Source organism: Phoenix dactylifera, unplaced genomic scaffold, assembly GCF_009389715.1.
Source record: "Phoenix dactylifera cultivar Barhee BC4 unplaced genomic scaffold, palm_55x_up_171113_PBpolish2nd_filt_p 000896F, whole genome shotgun sequence".
NCBI lineage: Eukaryota > Viridiplantae > Streptophyta > Magnoliopsida > Arecales > Arecaceae > Phoenix > Phoenix dactylifera.
The window spans coordinates 123,718-134,964 of NW_024068258.1; positions in this window are offsets into that span (position 1 = coordinate 123,718).

Consider the following 11,247-nt stretch of genomic DNA (forward strand, 5'->3'; position numbering starts at 1 on the left):
GCCTCGCCAGGTGCCGGGGACGTCTCCAGACGTGCCAGTTCTTCCTGTTTGTGCCAGAGACATCTCTGGGACAAACCGGAGACGTCTCGGCTATCCCTGATCTGTTTTCTTCAACTCAAAAAATTCTTCAATAAATTTGTTGATCCCCTAATGGATTTTGATGAATACAAAACACTAGAGTATAATACCATTTATCTTAACAATTTAATTGAGGATTTCATGTGTTTTATTAAGAATATTGTTAAGAAATGTCTAGGCAAGTTTCCATAATTTTTATGGATTTATTGAAGAATTTTTGAGATGAAGAAAACAGATCAAGGACAGCCGAGACGTCTCCTGATGGTCTCAGAGACGTCTCTGGCACAAACAGGAAGAACTGGCACACTTGGAGACGTCCCCGGCACCTGGCGAGGCGTCTCGCAGGGTCGGAGTCGACTCTCTCAGTAGCGGAGTTGACTCTCTCAGTGGCGGCAGAAAGGCCGATTTCAAGTGATATGCGCGAGCCGTCCCCACAGTACGCGGAGTCGTCCCCGCAAGTAAAAAGCTGAGTTTCCGAGTCGTCCCCGATGTAGCAGAGTCGGCTCTCTCAGTGTTTTCCAGAGGATGTCTTTTTCGGAGTTAAGGCAGCGGAGACGTTCCCTGAAAGAGCAGAGTCGACTCTCTCAGAGAATTCCAGAAGACATGTTTTTCGGAGTTATAACAGCGGAGTCGTCCCCAAGGCAGCGGAGTCGTCCCCATGCAAAAAGTGCAAACAAGCCGAGACGTCCCCGTAAAGTACAGAGACGACCCTCTCAGAAAAACAGAAAAACAAGGATTCAAACGGTACAATTTCAGAGTCGTCTCCGTAAAGTGCCGAGTCGACCCCAAACAAAGTGAAAAGTAAATTTATACAGCCGAGACGTCTCGCGTTGAAGCGGAGACGTCTCCGGAGCGCCTGGGACGCGACTGACAACTTTTGCAGGTTTGGTTTGAATTTCAAATCTCTTTTACTTTATCTCTAACGGCTATATTTGCTTTTTTTGGGCTATAAAAGGGACCTCTTAAGAGCTTCTCAACAACTCTCCACTAACCCAAAGCTAGATCATTTAAGAGAGAAGCAAGAGAGAGAGGTTCAAGGAAGTGAGTGCATTCAAGTGAAGAAATTAAGTGCTTTCAAGTTTCCCAAGTGATTTCAAGCTCAACTACTCTCTTCCGCTCGGGATTCAAAGCTCACACTTAAGACTACGCGATCCATATCGGAAGAATCATCATTTCCCACGCTTCCAACGACAAAAGGATTCTTCCGGGTTTTATTGCTTATCATTGTCATATTTGCTTATTTAGAGCTTTCCAATCTTTTGTAAAACTCTTTCAATATTGTGCTTGTTCCAGTCAAGGGACTTGGAACAAGGAAAAGGCGTCCCAAGCCTAAGTGAAATTGGGGGTTATAGGGTTTGTTGTTAGCCCGGTGTAAAACAACGAGTTAGGTAGTGAACTCGCAAAACTACCGGACTGTAATCTTGGATTATAGTGGAAATTCCCAAAGGTGCTTTGGAGAGTGGATGTAGGAGCAGTGGAAGCTCCGAACCACTATAAAACCTTGTGTTTGCGATTGACCTTTCTCATTCCTCTTTCTTTACTTTAGTTCATACATTTGTGTGTTTTATTTTTAATTAGGCGAAAAGTTTTAAAACACCCAATTCACCCCCCTCTTGGGTGACCATCTCTGGGCAACAGCCCAGTTCCACAGCATGAGTGAGGTCACGAGCACCACTTGACAGATGCGGGATGACATCGGCCGTGACATGTCCACCACCACCGCAGGGGCCGAGCGCTTGTCGAATGTGCTCATCGACAAGCTGGACGGACTGCAGAAAATCTCATACATTTATTTTTACTTTAGCTCATACATTTGTGTGTTTTATTTTTAATTAGACAAAAAGTTTTAAAACACCCAATTCACCCCCCTCTTGGGTGACCATCTCTGGGCAACAAGTGGTATCAGAGCGGGTGCTCTGTGTATTTCTTGAAGACCTAACCGTCTTAGCCAAAGATCTAGATGGGAACAACCTTTAACAATGTTCCTGCTGAGGGGCAGGCAACCAATAGACCTCCACTCTTCAATGGGACAAATTATACCTATTGGAAAACTAGAATGAGGATCTTCATTCAAGCACAAGACTATGCCTGGTGGAGGGTTATAGTCAAGGGACCACAAGAACCATCACACATGGTTAATGGCATTCAAGTTCCCAAACCTGAGGAGGATTGGGATGAGAATGATGATAGGATGGCTCAACTCAATTCTAGAGCCATGAACTCATTATTTTGTTCTTTAGATGTAAATGAGTTTAATAGAGTCTCCACATGTAGTTCCGCTAAGAAAATATGGGATAGGCTTGAAGTTACCCACGAGGGTACAAATCAAGTCAAAGAGTCCAAAGTGAACATTCTAGTTCACAAATATGAGTTGTTTAAGATGGAACCCAATGAAACCATCACATGCATGTTTACACGTTTTACCGATATAATTAATGGTCTAAAGAGTTTGGGTAAATCTTATACTAATCCGAAACTTGTAAGTAAAATTCTCAGGTCTTTGCCGAAAGCATGGAAAGCAAAGGTTACGGCGATCGTAGAAGCCAAAGACCTCAACACCTTGGGACTAGAACAACTTTTGGGCTCATTGATGACGCATGAGCTCACGATGAAGCAACATGAAGATGATTTGCCAAAGAAGAAGACAATTGCACTCAAGGCTACTTCGAGTGTGTGTGAAGAAGAAAGTAGTGAGAGTGAGGAAGAAAGTGAGGACGAGGACTTGGGTTTAATAGTTAGGAAGTTTAAAAAATTCATGAGGAAAAAGAAACCCTTCCCAAGGAAAAAGTTTGGAGGGAGAAATGATTGGGAAAAAGAAAAAGAAAAAGAAAGAGACCCAATCATATGCTATGATTGCAAGAGACCGAGACACATTCGTTGCGAATGCCCTCAACAAAAGAAGTATTTTGGAAAGAAGAAGAAGAAGGCATTGAAGGCAACATGGGATGATAGTGACACATCATCTTCCGAGAAAGAGAAGGAAGAGACCGCCAATTTGTGCTTCATGACGTTCGAAGACGATGAGGTATGTCAAAACCCAACTATAAATTTTACTTTAGAAGAATTATATGAAGCTTTTCAAGAACTTATGGGTGATTGTAGTATGTTAGGAGCAAAGAATAAAGAATTAAAAGCCTCCAATCAAAAACTGAAGGAAGATATTGAAAACCTATTAATTGAAAAGGAGAGCATTAAAAATATTAACACTATTGACCTAGAAATCAAAAATTCAAAACTTAGCATTGAAAATGAAAAGGCAAAAACACTAATTAAGGAATTAAATCTAAAAGTAAAATCCCTACTCGATAATAATACCTCACTCGCACAAAATGTTGAATCTCTTAAAAAAGATAAGGAAGAACTAGTTAAAGAAAATTTGAATCTTAAGAATGAGGTACATAAGTACAAACCAATTGTTGAAAAATTCACACAAAGCTCTGAAAAATTAAATCTTATTCTTTCAAATCAAAGAGCTGTTTTTAATAAAGCCGGATTAGGATATAAAACTAACAAGCAACAAAAATATCCAAAGAATTTCTTTGTGAAAGCAAAAGATGTCAAAACTGAAAAACCTACATGCTTTCATTGTGGAAAGAATGGACATAAAGCCTACTCTTGTATTCAAAGAAAGATCCAAACTAACAAGAGTACATTTGTAAAAGCTAAAAACATAACCAAAGTATGGGTGCCTAAGGGAACCAACTACACTAACCACGAAGGACCCAAGAAAACTTGGGTACCTAAGAGCTTCACATGATCATTTTGCAGGTATGCCTTGCAGTCGGAAACAAAAAGAGAATGTGGTATCTTGATAGTGGTTGCTCAAGGCATATGACCGGTGACAAGAGTCTCTTCGTCACCTTGAAATCAAAAGAAGGAGGAGTAGTCACATTCGGAGACAATGCTAAAGGTCAAATCATTGGTGTTGGTAAAATCTCCATATCACCCTCCTCATTTATTGATAATGTATTGTTAGTTAATGGACTAAAACATAATTTATTAAGTATAAGTCAATTTTGTGACAAGGGCTTTAAAGTGTCATTTGAATCATCACTATGCATAATTAGTAGTCCAATTGACAATGAGATCATACTCACAGGACTAGGCATGAAAATGTTTACATGGTAGATCTTGATGATCTCACCATGAAGGATGGCCAATGTCTTGTAGCCATGAATCCCAAAGTCAATGAGACTAGTTGGTTATGGCATCGTAGGTTAGGGCATGCTAGCATGGATTTAATCTCTAAATTAATTACAAAGGATCTAGTCAAAGGACTACCAAAAATAGATTTTGAAAAGAATAAAATTTGTGCTGCATGTCAATTAGAGAAACAAACAAGAAGTTCTTTCAAGTCTAAGAACATAGTATCAACATCAAAACCCTTAGAACTAATTCACATGGATTTGTTTGGACCCACTAGAACTGCTAGTCTAGGGGGTAAGAAATTTGGTCTTGTAATTGTTGATGATTTTTCACGTTTTACATGGGTTTCATTTCTTGCACACAAAGATGAGTCCTTTCCCGCTTTTATCAAGTTTCATAACAGGGTTTCGAATGAACTCAATCTTAAACTAAAAGCAATTAGGAGTGATCATGGTACCGAGTTTGAAAATCAATATTTTGAAAAATTTTGTGAAGAAAATGGTATCAATCACAATTTCTCGGCACCTAGGACACCCCAACAAAATGGGGTGGTAGAAAGGAAGAATCGCACACTAGCAGATATGGCTCGTACCATGTTGTGCGAATCGGATCTACCAAAGTATTTTTGGGCTGAAGCAATAAATACTTCATGTCATATTTTAAATCGTGCTTTAGTTAGATCCATCTTAAAGAAGACACCTTATGAGTTGATAAAAACTAAGAAACCAAATATAAGTTATTTTCATGTTTTCGGTTGTCGATGCTTTATTTTAAACAATGGAAAGGACAATCTAAGCAAATTTAGTGCTAAATCAGATGAGGGGATCTTCTTAGGTTATTCCTCATCTAGTAGAGCATACAGGATCTTCAACAAGAGAACTCTTGTTGTTGAAGAATCCATTCATGTTGTTTTTGATGAAGCTAACGGAGATTCTTCTAGAAAAGAAGAAGATGGTGATGCAGGTATACTTGAAGACCGAATGAAGGAATTCTCCATACAAGACAAACAACATGAGGATGAGATCAAAGAAGATACAATTCAGCAAGATGAAGAAGATCAACCTCCATCAAGAAATCAAGATCTTCCTGAGGAATGGAGGTATGCACATGGTCATTCAAGGGATCTAATCCTTGGTGATCCTTCGCAAGGGGTAAGGACAAGATCCTCTCTAAGAAATACCAGTAATTATCTTGCTTTCGTTTCACAAATAGAACCTAAATCACTAGAAGAAGCCGAAAAAGATGATAATTGGATGATTGCTATGCAAGAGGAATTAAACCAATTTGAAAGAAATGAAGTTTGGACTCTAATGAAAAGACCCCCTAATGTTACAATTATAGGCACCAAGTGGGTGTATAGAAATAAACTAGATGAAGATGGAATAATCATAAGAAACAAAGCTAGACTAGTTGCCAAAGGTTATAATCAGGAGGAAGGAATAGACTTTGATGAAACTTTTGCTCCTGTTGCTAGATTAGAAGCTATTAGACTACTTTTGGCATATGCATGCTTCATGGATTTTAAACTCTATCAAATGGATGTAAAAAGTGCATTTTTAAATGGTTATATAATGGAGGAAGTTTATGTAGGACAACCTCCAGGCTTTGAAAACCACTTACATCCAGATTACGTTTATAAATTGCATAAAGCATTGTATGGACTTAAGCAAGCTCCTAGGGCATGGTATGAAAGATTAAGTAATTTCCTAATTGAAAATAAATTTAAGAGAGGAAATGTAGACAAAACCCTCTTCATTAAAAGAAAAGGAAATGACTTATTGCTTGTACAAATTTATGTGGATGATATAATTTTTGGTGCTACTAATGATAGTCTTTGTCAAGAGTTTGCCAAGCTTATGCAGGGAGAATTTGAAATGAGCATGATGGGTGAGCTCAACTTCTTCCTTGGGCTACAAATAAAACAATCAGAGGAAGGCATCTTCATCAGTCAGTCCAAATACATCAAGGAAATGTTGGAAAAATTCAAGATGAAGGATGCAAAGGAAATCAGCACACCCATGGGCTCAAGTTGCAAGCTTGACAAAGATGAAAAAGGTAAAAGTATAGACTGCAAATTGTACAGAGGTATGATAGGCTCTTTACTTTACCTTACTGCTAGTAGACCAGATATATTATTCAGTGTTTGCATGTGTGCTAGATACCAAGCATGTCCTAAGGAATCACACTTGCAAGCTGTTAAAAGAATTTTTAGATATCTAGTTGGGACATCTAATGTAGGCTTATGGTATTCAAAACAATCTGACATAAATTTAATTGCTTATTCCGATGCTGATTTTGCCGGGTGCAAACTCGACAGAAAAAGCACAAGTGGCACATGTCAATTCTTGGGTGCTAATTTGGTTTCTTGGTTTAGCAAGAAAAAAAATTCAGTTGCCTTGTCCATAGCGGAGGCTGAGTACATTGCAGCTGGAAGCTGTTGTGCCCAAGTTCTTTGGATTAAGCAACAACTTGAAGACTTCGGTATCAAAATGGATAATATACCAATTAAATGTAATAATACAAGTGCAATTAATTTAACAAAGAATCCTGTCCAACACTCTAAATCAAAGCATATAGAGATTAGGCATCATTTTATTAGGGATCATGTGCTGAAAAATGATGTGATGATTGAATATGTGTGTACTGAAAATCAATTGGCCGATATCTTTACAAAGCCCCTTTGTAAAGATAGATTCAACTTCCTAAGGAATGCTTTGAGCTTGTATGATCCTAGCAAATAAATTGAACTTGTATTGCATTGCCTTGCTACTCAAACTAGTAATCCACCTCAAGGTCAACATAAGTGAAAGCATGAATCCATCTAAGCTAAATGACGAACTGTTTGACTTTCCGAAGGATGGTTACCCTCCCTTGGACTCTTCATGGAGACATTTTCAGAGCCTATTTCATAGGCATTCGAAATTTGGTCAAACATTCCTCATTTCAACATTAATAATTCAAAAATCATTATTAAACCTCTATAGGATGTATTATTAAGGGGGAGGATCACAAACAAACTCATTCCGTATTCACCAAAAGAAATCATATTGATTAGAGTGATTAAATGAAACAAATTGGGAAAAGATAAAAATCAGTCTGAAATTTTTCAGTGCCGGAGACGTCTCTGGCAAATCGCAGAGACGTCCCCCCGGCGAGACGTCTCGCCTTAGTCGCGGAGACGTCTCGGGGACCGAACGAGGTTTTTTTTAAAATAGGTCGAAACAGCTCGAGCCGACCCGAGCTATCCCTTTCATCCCCGACAAAAACAAAAACCCTAGCCTCCATTTTCTCTCTAGCACAAACCCTAGCCTCTTTCTCCTCATTTCCCTAGGTTTTCCATTCAATGGCACCTAAAAGAGCTAGGAGGACTGGTGGGAGGCGTCCTAGGGCAGCGGCCGACGGTGAGGAACGGAGGGAAGAACCTTCCGCGCCGTCTCCTCCGGTTGCTCCGCCAACCGCGACCATATCCTGTGCGAATCGCACAGTAACCACTGGGAGGTACATAGATTTTCATTTCCTAGATAGTGAGGGGTTCTCTATTGGAGAGAGACTCCGTGCCCAAGGGTGGGAATACTTTTGTACCCTCAATACCTTGACCTACCCCGGCCTTGTTAGAGAACTGTTTAGTAATATGGCTTTAGGGGACTTAGGGTACACTGCATATGTCCGGGGGACATTAGTAGAAATTAATGAGGATATTCTATCCACTGTTTTGCAAATTCCTAAGGACGATGAGACTCCGACCTCACATCCTCAAAGGAAAATAGCCCTAAACTTACTTCTAGGAAGAGAGGACTGCGGCCCTCTTGATGTAGTGAACTCACAAGACCTAAATGCCGAGATGAGATTACTTTTGAGTATTGTCAACCGGGTCTTGTTTCCTAAAACCGGTCGCTTCGATTTTGTTTCGGAGCGGGATTTAGTTATCATGCACCATATCCTACTAGGAATTCCTCTAAACCTCCCTAGACTCATGTTAAACTATATTGCTCTATGTCATAGGTATTCTAGGTTTAGTATACCCTATGGCATGATCTTTACCCTAGTATTTAAACACTTTAAGGTTCACATTCCCGAAAATGAACCTGCAAAACCCTTGAGAAACACCGACTACTATAATGAGGGCACAATGCGAAGAATGGAGTTTCAAAAGGTAGATGGGTCTTAGGTCAAGGTACCAAAAAGAAAAGCTCAAACCCTAGAGCCTGAGATCCCACATCAGGAGTCTGACCACCACTCTCCTCCACCTAGCCACATGGATTTCCCTGATATACCCTCCAGCTCAGCTGGACCTTCCACATCCATGCCACCACCTCCTCCAGTCAGTGGGCCCTCCTTCCTATCAGAAGACCATATGCGCACCTTAGCATCTGTCATTTGCCAGCAGATGAGGGAGAAAATGAGATCCATGATTTCTACTGAGTTGGCCCCCATCAGAGCTTCACATGAAGGGCTTCTACAAGAGCTGAAGGAAATTAGAGCTCAGATAGAAGCTACAACGCAAGAAATAGTTGGTGTGGGTGCCACCCAAACCTTCAGACCAATTGAGCTAAAGGACAGCTTGAAGACCATCTCAAATAGTCTTAAAGAGTTGACAAGCCCAGGAGGCAATGTGGGCACCTTGGTTGCCCAACTTAGAGGAAGAATTGAAATGGCAACCATAGAATTTGAAGCACTTGTGGCAGCCTTCCATAAGTCACAGGAAGATCAGTTTAAGACCCTAATGGATTCAATCAATGCATTTATAGATGCAGCTTGTAGGGCTTATGAGCAACGTCGCCGATGAGGGACATTTTGTAGACATCTAGGGATCTTCTTTTTGTAAACCCTAGGCTATTTTGAAACACCTTTTGTATTAGAAATCAATACTTGTAATGTTTTCTTCTTTTAACTTTGTACTGACTTCAAAGGTTTACAATGATACATGAATACAATTTCTTTTGAAACTTTGTGTACATTGTTAACTATGTGTATGTGATTCTGTGATTGTGTATGTGATCTAGTGATGTGCCATAAAAATCTCATAGCATGCCTTAAGTGGTAAAATTTAACACAACTTATCAATGCATATGACACAGGGGGAGCACATCTCGTGATAACTATGATTAACAAAAAGAGGTGTCTGAAATGAATACCAAAACAAAGGGGGAGTGATATGAATTACTAAATTCATTAAAAGAAATAACTTGGACAGGGAGAGCACAACTTGAATATCCTTGAGTGGTTCATGGAAATAGGCTGAATTTTACTAGGAAGTATGCTTTTAAGCACCTAAGGATAATTTGTCCCCTTCATTGTTGATGACAAAAAGGGGGAGTAGATATAATAGAACTTAACTTAATTATGAAATGCAAAAAGGGGGAGTAGAACCAATATGGATATTGGATACATTGGAATGCAAAATACGAAATTCATACTCCAAAGTTGAATTAGAAAAGATAAAATTGAAGAATATTGGCTTTAAGATAATTGCCCTTCTGGAAAAGAAAGGGGGAGTCAAAAAGAACTTAGCCTTCAATTATCTTTAGCATCAATATTTCATTTTAACTTGATTCAAATTCAGTTGATATGCTAAAATTGCTCAAGAGCTATTAAGATCAATTTTATGCATAAGGATAGAACTGAAAATTGACTATTTTGAATTATGCACATTGTATCTAGCTCCAATCAAAACATTAGACTTGTATATCTGATCAAATACTGTGTATATGTTTAAATTTCAAATTTTGCATATACTCAGTGTTTTGTCATCATCAAAAAGGGGGAGATTGTTGATCCCCTAATGGATTTTGATGAATACAAAACACTAGAGTATAATACCATTTATCTTAATAATTTAATTGAGGATTTCATGTGTTTTATTAAGAATATTGTTAAGAAATGTCTAGGCAAGTTTCCATAATTTTTATGGATTTATTGAAGAATTTTTGAGATGAAGAAAACAGATCAGGGACAGCCGAGACGTCTCCTGATGGTCTCAGAGACGTCTCTGGCACAAACAGGAAGAACTGGCACACTTGGAGACGTCCCCGGCACCTGGCGAGGCGTCTCGCAGGGTCGGAGTCGACTCTCTCAGTAGCGGAGTCGACTCTCTCAGTGGCGGCAGAAAGGCCAATTTCAAGTGATATGCGCGAGCCGTCCCCACAGTACGCGGAGTCGTCCCCGCAAGTAAAAAGCTGAGTTTCCGAGTCGTCCCCGATGTAGCGGAGTCGGCTCTCTCAGGGTTTTCCAGAGGATGTCTTTTTCGGAGTTAAGGCAGCGGAGACGTCCCCTGAAATAGCGGAGTCGACTCTCTCAGAGAATTCCAGAAGACATGTTTTTCGGAGTTATAACAGCGGAGTCGTCCCCAAGGCAGCGGAGTCGTCCCCATGCAAAAAGTGCAAACAAGCCGAGACGTCCCCATAAAGTACAGAGACGACCCTCTCAGAAAAATAGAAAAACAAGGATTCAAACGGTACAATTCCAGAGTCGTCCCCGTAAAGTGCCGAGTCGACCCCAAACAAAGTGAAAAGTAAATTTATACAGCCGAGACGTCTCGCGTTGAAGCGGAGACGTCTCCGGAGCGCCTGGGACGCGACTGACAACTTTTGCAGGTTTGGTTTGAATTTCAAATCTCTTTTACTTTATCTCTAACGGCTATATTTGCTTTTTTTGGGCTATAAAAGGGACCTCTTAAGAGCTTCTCAACAACTCTCCACTAACCCAAAGCTAGATCATTTAAGAGAGAAGCAAGAGAGAGAGGTTCAAGGAAGTGAGTGCATTCAAGTGAAGAAATCAAGTGCTTTCAAGTTTCCCAAGTGATTTCAAGCTCAACTACTCTCTTCCGCTCGGGATTCAAAGCTCACACTTAAGACTACGCGATCCACATCGGAAGAATCATCATTTCCCACGCTTCCAACGGCAAAAGGATTCTTCCGGGTTTTATTGCTTATCATTGTCATATTTGCTTATTTAGAGCTTTCCAATCTTTCGTAAAACTCTTTCAATATTGTGCTTGTTCCAGTCAAGGGACTTGGAACAAGG